The sequence below is a fragment of the Rhinoraja longicauda genome, chromosome 43, assembly GCF_053455715.1.
Source record: "Rhinoraja longicauda isolate Sanriku21f chromosome 43, sRhiLon1.1, whole genome shotgun sequence".
NCBI classification, from domain to species: domain Eukaryota; kingdom Metazoa; phylum Chordata; class Chondrichthyes; order Rajiformes; family Arhynchobatidae; genus Rhinoraja; species Rhinoraja longicauda.
Genome location: NC_135995.1, coordinates 6261444 through 6276633, shown reverse-complemented (window position 1 = coordinate 6276633; position 15190 = coordinate 6261444). Strand labels below are relative to the sequence as shown.

The following is a 15190-nucleotide window of genomic DNA, read 5'->3' as shown; positions in this document are numbered from 1 at the left end:
TAGATTAAAACTTATCATATTGTGATCACTGCCATCTAATGGCTCTTTTACCTCGAGTCTCCTTATCAGATCAGGTTCATTACACAACACTAAATCCAGAATTGCCTTCTGCCTAGTAGGCTCCAGTACAAGCTGTTCTAAGAATCCATCTCGGAGGCACTCCACAAACTCCCTTTCCTGGGGTCCAGTACCAACCTGATTTTCCCAGTCTACGTGCATGTTGAAATCTCCCATAACCACCGTAGCATTACATTTGTGACATGCCAATTTTAACTCTTGATTCAACTTGCACCCTATGTCGAGGCTACTGTTTGGGGGCCTGTATGTAACTCCCATTAGGGTCTTTTTACCCTTACAATTCCTCAGTTCTATCCATACTGATTCTACATCTCCTGATTCAATGTCACCCATTGCAAGGGACTGAATATCATTCCCTACCAAGAGCGACCCCACCCCCTCTGCCCACCTGTCAGTCTTTTCGATAGGTCATATACCCCTGAATATTCAGCTCCCAGCCCTGGTCCTCTGGAGGCCATGTCTCTGTAATTCCCACAACATCATACTTGCCAATGTCTAACTGAGCCTCTAGCTCATCCACTTTATTTTTTATACTTCAAATACACTTTAACTTTGGTATTCACCTCCCCTCTCACACCGATCACCATTGGCCCTGACCTTACTCTCTTATCCCATCTTGAACTTTCCTTCCCATTTATTCGAGAGTCTTTTGCAATATTTTCTGTATCAAGATGTGGACTTGTATACATCGGCGAGACCAAACCTAGACTGGGCGATCAGTTTACTGAACACCTTCATGCAGTCTGCCTGAACCTACCTGATCTCCTGTTTGCTAAACACTTGAATTCTCCTTCCCATTCCCACACTGACCTTTCTGTCCTAGGTCTCCTCCATTGTCAGAGTGACGTTAAACGCAAATTGGAGGAACAGCATCTCATATTTCGCTTGGGCAGCTTAAACCCCACTGGTATGAATATTGATTTCTCTAACTTCAAGTAACCCCGACATTCCCTGTCTCTCTATCCCTCCCCCACCCAAGTCACACCAGCTTCTCATTTTCACCCAACAAACAGATAACAGAGGCCTGCTTCCTTTATTATCGTAACTTTTTTGCATATCTTTCATTCATTGTTCTTTTTCTCTACATCACCTTCCATATCTCTTGTTTCCCTTTTCCCTAACTAGTCTGAAGAACCGTCTCGACCCAAAATGTCACCCATTCCTTCTCTCCAGAGATGCTGCCTGTCCCGCTGAGTTACTCCAGCATTTTGTGTCTATCAGTTCCTTCCCACACATTTAAAGTTGGCCTGCAGTTCCCCGATTTGTGCAGAATCCTCACGTTTTGGGTCTTGGTTTGACATCCACATTGTGGTCCATGTGATTCTCAGCTCCTTGGCATAGTCATCACCGTACCAGACCAGCAACTCGCAGTGAGGAGGAACCGGCTTGCAAGTCCTGTAGTAAATGTTGCCCCAGTGCTGGAAGGCAACAAGGTTCTGTTCCTCCTCCTTTCTGGCACAGTTCACAAATCTGCAACACAACAAGCACAGATAGAAGGTACAACAGTCACTTAAAATTATAAGTGAACACAGAACGTAAAGTGTATCAGCAAATTCTGTTGAATGGGAGATGTCCCCAGCCATGGCCCAAATTCAACCTGAAATATTGTACACCCTTTGTCAGCACACTGCTGAAGGAAACTTGAACTTTGTTTCTCTTCCCACAGATGCGGCCTGACCTGAGCAGTATTTCCAGTACTTTGTGTTTTTATGTTTACCTTGTATTACTGTTGTTGTCATTGTATTGTTGATTACTTTCTATTTATCTGCATGTTATTGCGTTAACAGACTTGTTAAGCTGCAGGAAGTTAGAATTTCATTGTGGAACAATTAAACACTGTTGACCCTGGCTGTGTTATTTACAGGGAGGCAAAGACGGAGCAGCTGTGATGCAGCGTGGCGTGAATTGAGTTATTCTTCTCGTGGAATATTGGCTTCACGGAGATACCACAGATTTTAACATCAAGACCTGATTTTAAACTGTGGCATCAGTCTCCCAGTCACAGATCAAGACATGACAGGCTGAATATTTGATGCAAAGTTTTGCAGCATCAGGTGACATTCCAAGAGCACGAGGCTTGAGATAGGAGTTGTGGGTCATGGAGTGATCCAAGGAGAAAGGCTGGTTTAGGCAAGGAAAGCATCGCCCAGACAGAATGCTGATTCTTTCTGGATTAATGAGTAAAATGGAACATTTCCCTTCTCCGAGTCCCATATTTCCCATTTACCCCTCTTTTAAACTAAATAGTGGGGGGAGTGGGGGGTGTCAAATGGGATAGACAAAGATGGATTTGAAGGGAAAGAGAGTATAGGAAAAGTTAAGACACCAGAATTAACAGGACAGAAAGCTCACAAAGGGATAGGAGAAAATGGCCAAGTGTAATAGGAATCGGTGTGAAAGGTGAGATGAGTAATGGATTAAAAGTATTATATATGAATGCCCAGTATAAGAAATAAAGTGGATGAGCTTGAGGCTCAGTAAGAGATTGGTAGATATGACATTGTGGGGATTACAGAGACATGGCCACAGAAGGATCGGGACTGGGAACTGAATATTCAGGGTTTACGGGTCCTATAGAAAGGACAGGCAGGTGGGCAGAGGAGGTGGGGTAACTCTGTTCGTCAGGGATGAAATTCAGGCCCTTGCGAGGGGTGACATAGGGACTGACAATGTAGAGTCACTGTGGATAGAGTTGAGGAATTGTAAAGGTAAGAAGACACTAATGGGAGTTATCTGCAGGCCCCCAAACAGTAGCCTGGATGTAGGGTGGAAATTGCAACAGGAGTTAAAACTGGCATGTAACAAATGTAATGCCATTGTGGTTATGGGGGTTTCAATATGCAGGTAGACTGGGTAAATCAGGTTGGTTCTGGACCCCAAAAAAGGGAGTTTGTAGAGTGTCTCCGAGATGGATTCTTAGAGCAGCTTCAACGGAGCCTACCAGAGAGAAGGCAATTCTCGATTTAATGTTGTCCAATGAACCAGATTTAATAAGGAAACTCGAGGTAAAGGAATCGCTTGGAAGTAGTGACCATAATATGATTAGTTTTAATCTGCAATTTGAGAGGGAGAAGTTTAAATAAGAAGTGTCAGTGTTGCAGTTAAACAAAGGAGACTATGAAGGCATGAGAGAGAAGCTGTCCAACGTCGACTGGAAAAGGATCCATGCAGGAATGTCGGTGGAACAGCAATGGCAGGAATTTCTGGGCATAATCTAGAAGATGCAGGATCATTTCATTCCAAAGAGGAAGAAAGATTCTCGGGGAGTAAGAGGCAACATGGGAAGTTAGGGATGAAATAAAACTAAAAGAAAAGATGTAAAACATAGCAAAGAGTAGCAGGAAGCCAGAGGATTGGGGAACTTTCAAAGGACAACAGAAGGTAACAAAAAGGGCAATACAGGCTGAAAAGATGAAGTACGAGGGGCTGGCCAGGAATAAAAAGAAGGAAAGTAAAAGCTTCTTTAGGTATGTTAAGAGAAAAAGATTAGCAAAGACAAACTGTGGGTCCCTTGAAGGCAGAAACGGGTGAAATTATTATGGGTAACAAGGAAATGGCAGAAGTGTTGAACTGGTACTTCGGATCTGTCTTCAATAAGGAAGCCAAACAATCTCCCAGATGTACATGAGGACAGAGGATTTGGGAGACAGAGGAACTGAAAGTAATTTGCATTCGACAAGAAATAGTATTGGGTGGACTGATGGGATTGAAAGCTGATAAATCCCCAGTGCCTGGTGGTCTGCAACCCAGGGATCTCAAGGAGGTGGCTCTAGAAATCATGGACGCATTGGTGATCATTTCCCAATGTTCAATAGATTCATGATCAGTTCCTGTGGATTGGAGGATAGCTAATGTTATCCCACTTTTCAAGAAAGGAGCGAGAGAAAAAATGGGGAATTAGAGACCAGTTAGCCTGACATCGGTGGTGGGGAAGATACTGGAGTCAATTATTAAAGAGGTAATAACGGCACATTTGGATAGCAGTTAAAGGATTGGTCCAAGTCAGCCTGGATTTATGAAAGGGAAATCTTGCTTGACTAATCTTCTGGAATTTTTTGGGGTTGCGACAAGTAAAATGGATGGAGAGCCATTGGATATGTAGACTTTCAGAAAGCCTTTGATAAGGTTCCACACGGGAGGTTGCTGAGCAAAATTAGAGCACATGGCCTTGGGGTAGGGTATTGACAATTGACAAGGGTTTGAAAAGTCCGGGAGCAGAGCAAGGACGCCCGTTGGCTGAGAAGAAAAGTAAGTGTTAATTTCAGTGGAAAAGGCAGTTTAAAAAGAGCGCCAAGAGGACGCTAGTGGTCAGTTTGAAAAGTCGGCGATTGATAATTGCCCATTTAAGTAATTTAGTGACTGATATAAGCAAGACTTGCACAAGGGGTGCAGCCCTGTCCGGGTGCAGCCCTGTTGAGGGAAGTGCCCTGTGAGAAAAGTGCGAGTCTTTGGCTGCGAGTCTCCGGCGAGGAGGCTGAGGTGAGGAGGTTACGCTTGTTTTTTGAGCCGGAATTGTTTTTGACACTGAAGTGATGGCTGAAACATGGCTACAAGAGGACCCGGGCTGGGAGCTGAATATTCAGGGGTATACAACGTACAGAAAAAACAAGGCAGGTGGGTAGAGGGGGCGGGGTAGCTCTATTGGTGAGGAATGATATTCAATCCCTTGCAAGGAATGACATAGAATCAGGAGATGTAGAATCAGTATGGATAGAGTGAGGAATTGTAAGGGTAAAAAGACCCTAATAGGAGTCATCTACAGACCCCCAAATGGTAGCCTCGACATAGGGTGCAAGTTGAATCAGGAGCTAAAATTGGCATGTCACAAATGTAATGCTGTGGTGGCCATGGGAGATTTCAACATGCAGGTAGACTGGGAAAATCAGGTTGGTAATGGACCCCAGGAAAGAGAGTTTGTGGAGTGCCTCCGAGATGGATTCTTAGAACAACTTGTACTGGAGCCTACCAGGGAGAAGGCAATTCTGGATTTAGTGTTATGTAATGAACCTGACCTGATAAGGGGACTCGAGGTAAATGAGCCATTAGGAGGCAGTGACCACAATATGATCATTTCTACTCTACAAATGGAGAGTGAGAAGGGAAAATCGGAGGTGTCAGTATTACAGTATAGCAAAGGGGATTACAGAGGCATGAGTTGGCCAAAATTGACTGAAAGGAGGCCCTAGCAGGGAAGACTGTGGAACAGCAATGGCAGGTATTCATCATCATATCATCATATCATCATCATATATATACAGCCGGAAACAGGCCCACCAAGTCCGTGCCGCCCAGTGATCCCCGTACATTAACACTATCCTACACCCACTAGGGACAATTTTTACATTTACCCAGCCAATTAACCTACATACCTGTACGTCTTTGGAGTACAATTATTCCTGGGAATAATGCAGAAGTTGCAGGATCAATTTATCCCAAAGAGGAGGAAAGATTCTAAGGGGAGTAAGAGGCACCCGTGGCTGACAAGGGAAGTCAAGGACAGCAAAAAAATAAAAGGGAAGAAGTAGAACATAGCAAAGAAGAGTGGGAAGCCAGAGGATCGGGACTCTTTTAAAGAGCAACAGAAGATAACTAAAAAGGCAATACGGGGAGAAAAGATGAGGTACGAGGGTAAACTAGCCAATAATATAAAGGAGGATAGTAAAAGCTTTTTTAGGTATGTGAAGAGGAAAAAAATAGTCAAGGCAAATGTGGGTCCCTTGAAGACAGAAGCAGGGGAATTTATTATGGGGAACAAGGAAATAGCAGAAGAGTTGAACCATTACTTTGGATCTGTCTTCACTGAGGAGGATACAAACAATCTCCCAGATGTTCTAGTGGCCAGAGATCCTGGGGTGACAGAGGAACTGGAGGAAATCCACATTAGGCAGGAAAAAGTTTTGGGTAGACTGATGGGACTCAAGGCTGATAAATCCCCAGGGCCTGATGGTCTGCATCCCAGGGTGCTTAAGGAGGTGGCTCTAGAAATTGTGGACGCATTAGTGATTATTTTCCAATGTTCTATAGATTCCGGGTCAGTTCCTGTGGATTGGAGGGTAGCTAATGTTATCCCACTTTTCAAGAAAGGAGGGAGAGAGAAAACGGGAAATTATAGACCAGTTAGTCTGACATCAGTGGTGGGGAAGATGCTGGAGTCAATTATAAATGACAAAATTGCGGAGCATTTGGATCGCAGTAACAGGATCGTTCCGAGTCAGCATGGATTTACGAAGGGGAAATCATATAACATATAACCATATAACAATGACAGCACGGAAACAGGCCAGTTTGGTCCTTCTAGTCCATGCCGAACACTTTCTCCGACCTAGTCCCATCTACCTGCTCTCAGACCATAACCCTCCAATCCCTTCCCATCCATATACCTATCTAATCGTGCTTGACTAATCTACTGGAATTTTTTGAGGATGTAACTAGGAAAATTGACAGGGGAGAGCCGGTGGATGTGGTGTACCTCGACTTTCAGAAAGCCTTCGACAAGGTCCCACATAGGAGATTGGTGGGCAAAATTAGAGCACATGGTATTGGAGGTAAGGTACTGACATGGATAGAAAGTTGGTTGACAGACAGAAAGCAAAGAGTGGGGATAAATGGGTCCCTTTCAGAATGGCAGGCAGTGACTAGTGGGGTACCGCAAGGCTCGGTGTTGGGACCGCAGCTATTTACAATATACATCAATGACTTGGATGAAGGGATTAAAAGTACCATTAGCAAATTTGCCGATGATACAAAGCTAGGTGGCAGTGTGAACTGTGAAGAAAATGCTATGAGGTTGCAGGGTGACTTGGACAGGTTGTGTGAGTGGGCGGATGCATGGCAGATGCAGTTTAATGTGGATAAGTGTGAGGTTATCCACTTTGGTGGTAAGAATAGGAAGGCAGATTATTATTTGAATGGTGTCAAGTTAGGAAAAGGGGACGTACAACGTGATCTGGGTGTCTTAGTGCATCAGTCATTGAAAGGAAGCATGCAGGTACAGCAGGCAATGAAGAAAGCCAATGGAATGTTGATTCCCGGAATGGCGGGACTGTCATATGTTGAAAGACTGGAGCGACTAGGTTTATATGCACTGGAGTTCAGAAGGATGAGAGGGGATCTTATCGAAACGTATAAGATTATTAAGGGGTTGGACATGTTAGAGGCAGGAAACATGTTCCCAATGTTGGGGGAGTCCAGAACCAGGGGCCACAGTTTAAGAATAAGGGGTAGGCCATTTAGAACAGAGATGAGGAAAAACTTTTTTAGTCAGAGAGTTGTGAATCTGTGGAATTCTCTGCCTCAGAGGGCAGTGGAGGCTACTTCTCTGAATACATTCAAGAGAGAGCTAGATAGAGCTCTTAAGGATAGCGGAGTCAGGGGGTATGGGGAGAAAGCAGGAACGGGGTACTGATTGAGAATGATCAGCCATGATCACATTGAATGGTGGTGCTGGCTCGAAGGGTCGAATGGCCTACTCCTGCACCTATTGTCTATTGTCTATTGACATGGATAGAGAATTGGTTGGCAGACAGGAAGCAAAGAGTAGGAATAAACAGGTCATTTTGAGAATGGCAGGCAGTGGCGAGTAGAGTGCCGCAAACTCAGTGGTGGGACCGCAACTATTTACAATATATATTAGTGATTTGGATGATGGAATTAGAAGTAACACTAGCAAGTTTGCACATGACACAAAGCTGGGTGGTAGTGTGAACTGCGAAGAGGATGTTTGGAGGTTGCAGGGTGACTTGGACAGGTTGAGTGAGTGGGCAGATGCATGGCAGATGCAGTATAACATAGATAAAAGTGAGGTTATCCACTTTGATGGCAAAAACAAGGAGGCAGATTATTATCTCAATGGTGTCAGATTAGGTAAAGGGCAATTGCAATGAGACCTGGGTGTCCCTTGCACACCAGATGCTGAAAGTAAGCGTGCAGGTACAGCAGGCAGTGAAGAAAGCTAATGGCATATTGGCCTTCATAACAAGAGGACTTGAGTATAGGAGCAAAGAGGTCTTTCTGCAGTTGTGTAGGGCCCTGGTGAGACCACATCTGAAGAATTGTGTGCAGTTTTGGTCTCCTAATTTGAGGAAGAATGTCCTTGCTATTGAGGCAATGCAGCATAGGTTCACGAGGTTAATCCCTGAGATGGCGGGACTGCCACATGAGGAAAGATTGGGCTTGTATTCACTGGAGTTCAGAAGGATGGAAGGGGTTCTGGACAAGCTAGATGCAGGAAAAATGTTCCCAATGTTGGGGGAGTCCAGAACCAGGGACCACAGTCTAAGAATAAAGGGGAGGCCATATAAAACTGAGGTGAGAAGAAACATTTTCACCCAGAGTTGTGAATTTGTGGAATTCTCTGACACAGAAGGCAGTGGTGGCCAATTCACTGGATGAATTTAAAAGAGAGTTAGATAGTGCTCTAAGGGCTAGTGGAATCAAGGGATATGGGGAGAAGGCAAGCACAGGTTACTGATTGTGGATGATGAGCCATGATCACAGAGAATGGCGGTGCTGGCTGAAAGGGCCAAATGGCCACCACTTGCACCTATCTTCTATGTTTCTTTCCCCTCACTTGACTGGCTTTTTTCCCCGCCCCACCTCTCTTTTCCAGCTTTATTCCCTTATACTCCATCAGTCTGAAAAAAAGTCCCAACCGAAACGTTGTTTGTTGATTCCCTGCACAGATGCTGCCTGACCCACTGAGTTCCTCTCACACTTTGCTTTCACTCCAAGATTCCAGCATCTGCAGTCTCTTGTGTCTCCTTTTGTAAATAACCCAGTTATTGCTTATTATTATGATCAGCGTTAGTCTTTCCTTACCTCATCCAGTTCGATTTAGATTCATCCTGTGCATCAATGTATTCAGTGTCATTGTTTGCCTTACTGATCTATAAAAAGATACTTGATTAAAAACAAAACACATTGATAAAGAAAACAAAAGTGAAGCTTACAGTTCCCAGTATTATGCCTTCAACTAACTACTACTAAACCTATTTTACTTGATTACACTTTTATATCAGAACACTCCAAAATTCCCGCGAATTAAAACACATGGCAAAGAATCTCTAAGAATATAATAAACATTTTGCACAATTTCAAGGAGCTTTGTCGGGTTGTAATAGGTTCTTTAATTTTGGTAATGTCACTGTTCTAATGATTTCTGATGGTCAGAAATGTTCAATTCATTCTCAAACAAGGAGGTCAGACATCAGGGTGAAAGAGGAGCAGCAGAACAGGAAGGAGATGGAGCACTGATTCAGCTCAGAGATTGGGTGAGGGAGAGGGATGCCAGTCTGAGCAGTAAAGTGAGAATCACTGGAACAGGACAAAGAGCACAGACTCTTCAGTCTTTATTCAAATTGACAACCACATGAAAATGGAAACATGTAATTAAGAATCTAAGTTACAGAAAATATTTTCAGTTAGCTTCAAACTATTTCTTTATTGGTAAGAAACTTGATGACTCTGATTAGAATGCAAAATAATTCAGCTACAAAAAAATTGTAATAAAAACTGATATTCAGGAGATACCCAGCAAGGCAGGCAGCATTTGTGGAGGATAAAACACAACTCACATTTCAGGATGATGATATTTCATCAACAAATGTTATCAAACCTGCTGAGCATTTTCCATGAACTATTGGAGTCACTTACCACCCATGAATATCCACTGGTAGCTTCTTCTTCACTTGAAACCTCTCCTCCATCGGGTCCAAAAGGTACACCCCTGGGAATAACCTTCCCTTAATTCCAGATGCCAAGATCGGCTTTACGAATTTTGGATGCGGCAATGCCGAGACCTTCCGGAAGAGTTAAACGAGCTCTATCTGGGCAATTGGAATCAACAACAGTGTCCTTCATGAAGACTGGTGGGCTATGCACAGGGTATTCGTCAATAAAAAATGTCCCGCAGGCTTCATAAACTAAAACGGAAACTGCAAAATTAAGAACTAATCAGGGTGTTGGCGTTACTGAAAATGCTTGTTGATCCACAAAAGATGTTATCTTATTAAAAGTATTTCAGAATATAATACGACCATGATGTAGATGATGTGCAGAAGATCTTGGCAAAATTACCTTTTCCAAAATTACTCTCTATGGAAGCATTGAAAATGTGAGAGATTAATAGTGGCCGATTTGTGAAAAATCCGTTCATGATGTTTGTCGGTCACCATGAATATCTTCGGGTAAGATGCCGCTATTTAATTCAAAATGGCTGCGGTGTTGAACTGTATGGATATTTATAAACATCAAGAGAAAAATCATGACCACGGAATATAATTTTGCATTTAGTAATAACAAGCATGATGTAATGCAGAGAGTATGTTTAATGGTAACAGTGCTGTGGCGCATGGAGTTAACTCCAAGAAAAGTGTTTTGAAGGATAAAAGTAACAGTCTATTATGTGAACTAATGAAGCATTTGTAACAAGGCAGATGAATTAAGACCAGAGACATAGAAAATAGGAGCAGGAGTAAACCACTCGGCCCTTCGAGCAAGCACCACCATTCAATGGCTGATCATCTACAATCAGCACCCCGTTCCTGCCTTCTCCCCATATCCCTTGATTCCGCTAGCCCTAAGAGCTCTATCTAACTCTTTTCAATGCATCCAGTGAATGGTCTCCACTGCCGTCTGAGGCAGAAAATTTCACAAATTCACAACTCTCTGGGTGAAAAAGTTTTTCCTCATCTCTGTTCTAATGGCCTACCCCTTATTCTTAAACTGTGCCCCCTCGTTCTGGACACCCCCAACATCGAGAACATGTTTCCTGCATCTACTGTAGCTTGTCCAATCCCTTAATTTTATGTTTCTGTATAAGATCCCCTCTCATCCTTCTAAATTCCAGTGAATACAAGTCCAGTCGTTCCATTCTTTCATCATATGACAGTCCCGCCATCCTGGGAATGAACCTCGTGAACCTACGCTGGACTACCTCAATAACAAGAATGTCCTTCCTCAAATTAGGAGACCAAAACTGCACACAATCCTCCAGGTATGGTCTCACCAGGGCCCTGTACAACTGCAGAAAGACCCTTTTGCTCTGAAACTCCAATCCTCTCGTTATGAATGTCAACATGCCATTAGCTCTCTTCACTGCCTGCTTTACCTGCATACTTACCTTCAGTGACTGATGTAGAAAGATACTCAGGTCTCGTTGCTCTTCCCCTATTCCTAATCTGACACCATTCAGATAATAATCTGCCTTCTTGTTCTTGCCAGCAAAGTGGATAACCTCACATCTATCCACATTATGCAGCATCAGTCATGCATCTGCCCACTCACACACCCGATCCAAGTTACCCTGCATCCTCATAGGATTCTCTTCATAGTTCACATTGCCACCTAGCTTTGTGGCATCTGCAAATTTGCAAATTTTATTTTTAATTCCTTCATCTAAATCATTAATAGAAATTGTAAATAGCTGCGGTCCCAGCCTGGCGAACCAATTTTCTATCCATGTCAATACCTTACCCCCAATACCATGTGCTCTAATTGTGCCCCCTAATCTCCTGTGTGGGACCTTATCAAAGGCTTTCTGAAAGTCCAGATACATTACATCCACTGGCTCTCTCTTATCCATTTTACTTGTTACATCCTGAAAAAAATTCCAGAAGATTAGTCAATAAAGATTTCCCTTTCATGAATCCATGCTGACTTGGACCGATCGTGTTACTGCCATCCAGATACACTGCTATTTCATCTTCAATAATTTATTCCAGCATCTTACCCACCACCGATGTCAGGCTAATTGGTCAATGATTCCCTGTTTTCTGTACTAGGTATATAAGGACAAGGTTTTGGGTGCGAAGCCTTTCCAGCAGACTCGCCCAGCCTGATAACTGAGAAATAAACCGAACGCCCCAAAATACACGGCTCCTCGCCTTTATTTCGGGCCTCTCTCGACGCGCCACATTGGTGACCTCGACGGTCCATTCATAGTAGGATGGACATACGATGGAAAGCCGACCGTCCGTCCAGCTCGCAGGCCGACCAGGCTGCAGCTGTCGACGCGGTAGCCATCAAGCTCCCGACTTTCGGGACCACCCGGGCTCAGTTCCAGCTGCGGGGCAACACAACGGATGACACCCGTTTTTTCCACCTGGTGGGAGCCCTTGACCAGGACACGGCCGAAGAGGTCACGGAGTTCCTCCAGGACCCACCGGCCCACGATAAATATAAAGCCCTTAAGGAGCTGCTGCTCCAAACCTACGGGCTAACCCGAATGGAGCGGGCCGAAAGGCTCCTCCACATATCCGGCCGAAAGGCTCCTCCACATATCCGGCGAAACCAAGCGCAGGCTCGGCGATCGCTTCGCTGAACACCTGCGCTCGGTCCGCATTAACGCAACTGATCTCCCGGTGGCCCAGCACTTTAACTCCCCCTCCCATTCCCAGTCTGACCTCTCTGTCATGGGCCTCCTTCAGATAGCTCCTCTGTCCCTCCATTCCCCTCCTCCTTCCCAGATCTCCCTCTATCTTCCTGTCTCCACCTATATCCTTCCTTTGTCCCACCCCCGACATCAGTCTGAAGAAGGGTCTCGACCTGAAACGTCACCCATTCCTTCTCTCCCGAGATGCTGCCTGACCTGCTGAGTTACTCCAGCATTTTGTGAATAAATCGATTTGTACCAGCATCTGCAGTTATTTTCTTAGGCTCCTCCACATGCCAGGCCTCGGTGACCGGCGCCCATTTAGCCTCCTGAAGGAGATGGTCGCGTTGCTCGACGGGCACAGACCGTGCCTGATGTTTGAATACACTTACCTGCACGTGCTGCCGGCCGACATTCGCCTGCAGCTCACAGACGCCTCCTTTGTTGACACCCGGGCCCTCGGCAGGCGCGCGGACGCGCTATGGGCGGCGCGCCGTGATAACGTCAGCGCGCTAAACGTCACTCGAGGAGCGCCCGATTTTCTCCGGTCGGGCGGGGGAGCTGTGGAATGAGTGACAGCTATGCCCCGGAGGCCTGCGAGATTGCCCCCGGTGGCCATCGCGGGTCCTGCACCTGCAAATGCACCTGCCAGCACCAGTCGGAGGCACTGGTGTTATTACCACCAGCGCTGGGGTGCTACAGCCCGACAATGCCGCCAGCCATGCACGTTCCCGGGAAACGCCGGGGCGGCTGCCAATAGTCCCCGTGGCGGCCGGCCAGATTCACCGCCTCTTTCGCCTGGGATCGGCGCTCCGGGGGCCGCTTCCTCGTGGATTCCGGGGCGGAGCTGAGCGTCCTGCCCCCTTTGCTGTTGGACATTCGTTCTGGGAAGCAGGGCCCATCCTCACCGCTGTAAACGGGAGCCACATTCGGACTTATGGCATCCGCACGGTCCACATCGTTTTCGGCGCCAGTCATTTCATGTGGCAGTTTACCATCGCCGACGTCTCCCAGCCGTTGCTCGGGGCTGACTTTCTGCGGGCTCATTCTCTCCTGGTGGACGTCAGGCAGCAGCGCTTGGTCCACGCCGCCACGATGGAGCCCATTGCGTTGCGGCTGAATGAGCCCGTTGTACGCCCGCTGTCGTCCGTGGACTCCCATTTCGCTCGGGTTCTGGCGGAATTCTGGGGGATAATATGGCCCCGCAATTCCGGTCGTCGACCCCCAAGCACGGGGTGGTCCATTATATAGTAACTACCGGCCCACCCCTCCATGCACGAGCATGCCGCCTGCCGCCTGAGAAGCTATGCCTGGCACGGCAGGAGTTCCGCACGATGGAGTCCTTGGGGATCGTCCGCCCTTCCAACAGCCCATGGGCATCCCCACTCCACATGGTCCCCAAGGCAAACGGGGGCTGGAGACCTTGCGGGGATTATCGGCGGCTGAAGGTCGCTACCGCCGAGGACCGATACCTCGTGCCCCACGTCCAGGACTTCAACGCCCATTTGGCCGGGGCCACGATATTCTCGAAGGTGGATCTGGTGCGAGGCTACAACCAGATCCCGGTCCACCCGGAGGATGTGCCCAAGTCGGCAATCATCACGCCGTTCGGACTGTACAAGTTCATATGGATGCCGTTCGGCCTCCAGAACGCCGTGCAGGCATTCCAACGGTTAATGGACGGCGTGTGTCGCGGGCTGGATTTCCTGTTCGTCTACCTCGACGACATCTTGGTTGACAGCCGCTCGCGGCAGGCGCACTGTGCCCACCTCCGCCAGCTCTTTCAGCAGCTCAGCGAGCATGGGTTGGCTATCAACCTCGCCAAGTGCCGCTTCGGCGTGGCCACAATTGACTTTCTCGGCCACCCTGTGTCCTCGCAAGGCGCGGTTCCCCTGCCGGCCAAAGTCGACGCCATCCGCCGGTTTCCCCGTCCGTCCTCGGTGCGCGGTCTGCAGGAGTTCGTCGGCATGATGGCGTTTTATCACCGGTTCCTGCCATCCGCGGCCCACATCATGCGGCCGCTATACGAGCTGCTGGTGGGGAAGCATAAAAACGTCGTGTGGACCGACGAGGCGGTAACAGCCCTGGCTCGGGCTGTGCTGCTGGTTCACCCACGGGAGGATGCCCCGACAGACCTTACGGTGGACGCCTCAGAGTCGGCAATTGGTGCCGTACTGGAGCAACTGACGGACGGGGGTCTAACCCTAACCCTAACCCTAACCCTAACCCTTCTTCAGCCGCCACCTCAACAACGCCCAGAGGAAATACAGCGCATTTGACCGCGAGCTCCTAGCTCTGTACCTGGCCATGCGCCACTTCCGCTATTTCCTGGAGGGCCGCCCGTTCACCGCATACATGGACCACAAGCCGCTCCCGTTCGCCCTGGCAAAGGTCTCCGACCCATGGTCCGCCCGACAGCAGCGCCAGTTGGCGTTCATCTCTGAGTTCACCACTTCCATCCGCTTCATCGAGGGGAAGGAAAACCGGGTGGCCGACGCGTTGTCTCGCCCCGCCATCAATGCCGTTTTAGAAGTGGCGCCCGGTAATGATTATTCTGCCCTGGCGGAGGCCCAGCTAACGTACGGGGAGATGCCCACCTACTGGACTGCCATCTCTGGCCTCCGCCTTGAGGATGTCCCCCTCGGCCCCGGAGGAGCGACGATACTGTGCGATGTGTCGGCAGGTCGGCCGCGCCCCATCGTCCTGGCTGCGTGGCGCCGGAGGGTGTTCGACGTGGTCCAC

The 15190-nt window shown here is 47.3% G+C and overlaps 1 protein-coding gene and 1 long non-coding RNA gene across 5 annotated transcripts in view; both read right to left on the bottom strand.

Annotated features, from left to right (window-relative positions):
• LOC144612204 (myelin-associated glycoprotein-like) overlaps positions 1 to 15190 on the bottom strand; it is a 760913-nt gene that overhangs the window by 451196 nt on the left and 294527 nt on the right.
• LOC144612093 (uncharacterized) lies at positions 8896 to 12978 on the bottom strand. 4 transcript variants are annotated; one of them, XR_013549622.1, is made up of 4 exons: positions 12841 to 12944; positions 10153 to 10304; positions 9730 to 9902; positions 8896 to 8963 (listed from the first exon to the last, which is right to left on the bottom strand). It is a non-coding gene; the product is annotated as an uncharacterized LOC144612093 (long non-coding RNA). The 4 variants fall into 4 exon arrangements; XR_013549619.1 differs by lacking the exon at positions 10153 to 10304 and having other exon boundaries at positions 9730 to 9998; positions 12841 to 12978; XR_013549621.1 differs by lacking the exon at positions 10153 to 10304 and having other exon boundaries at positions 12841 to 12952.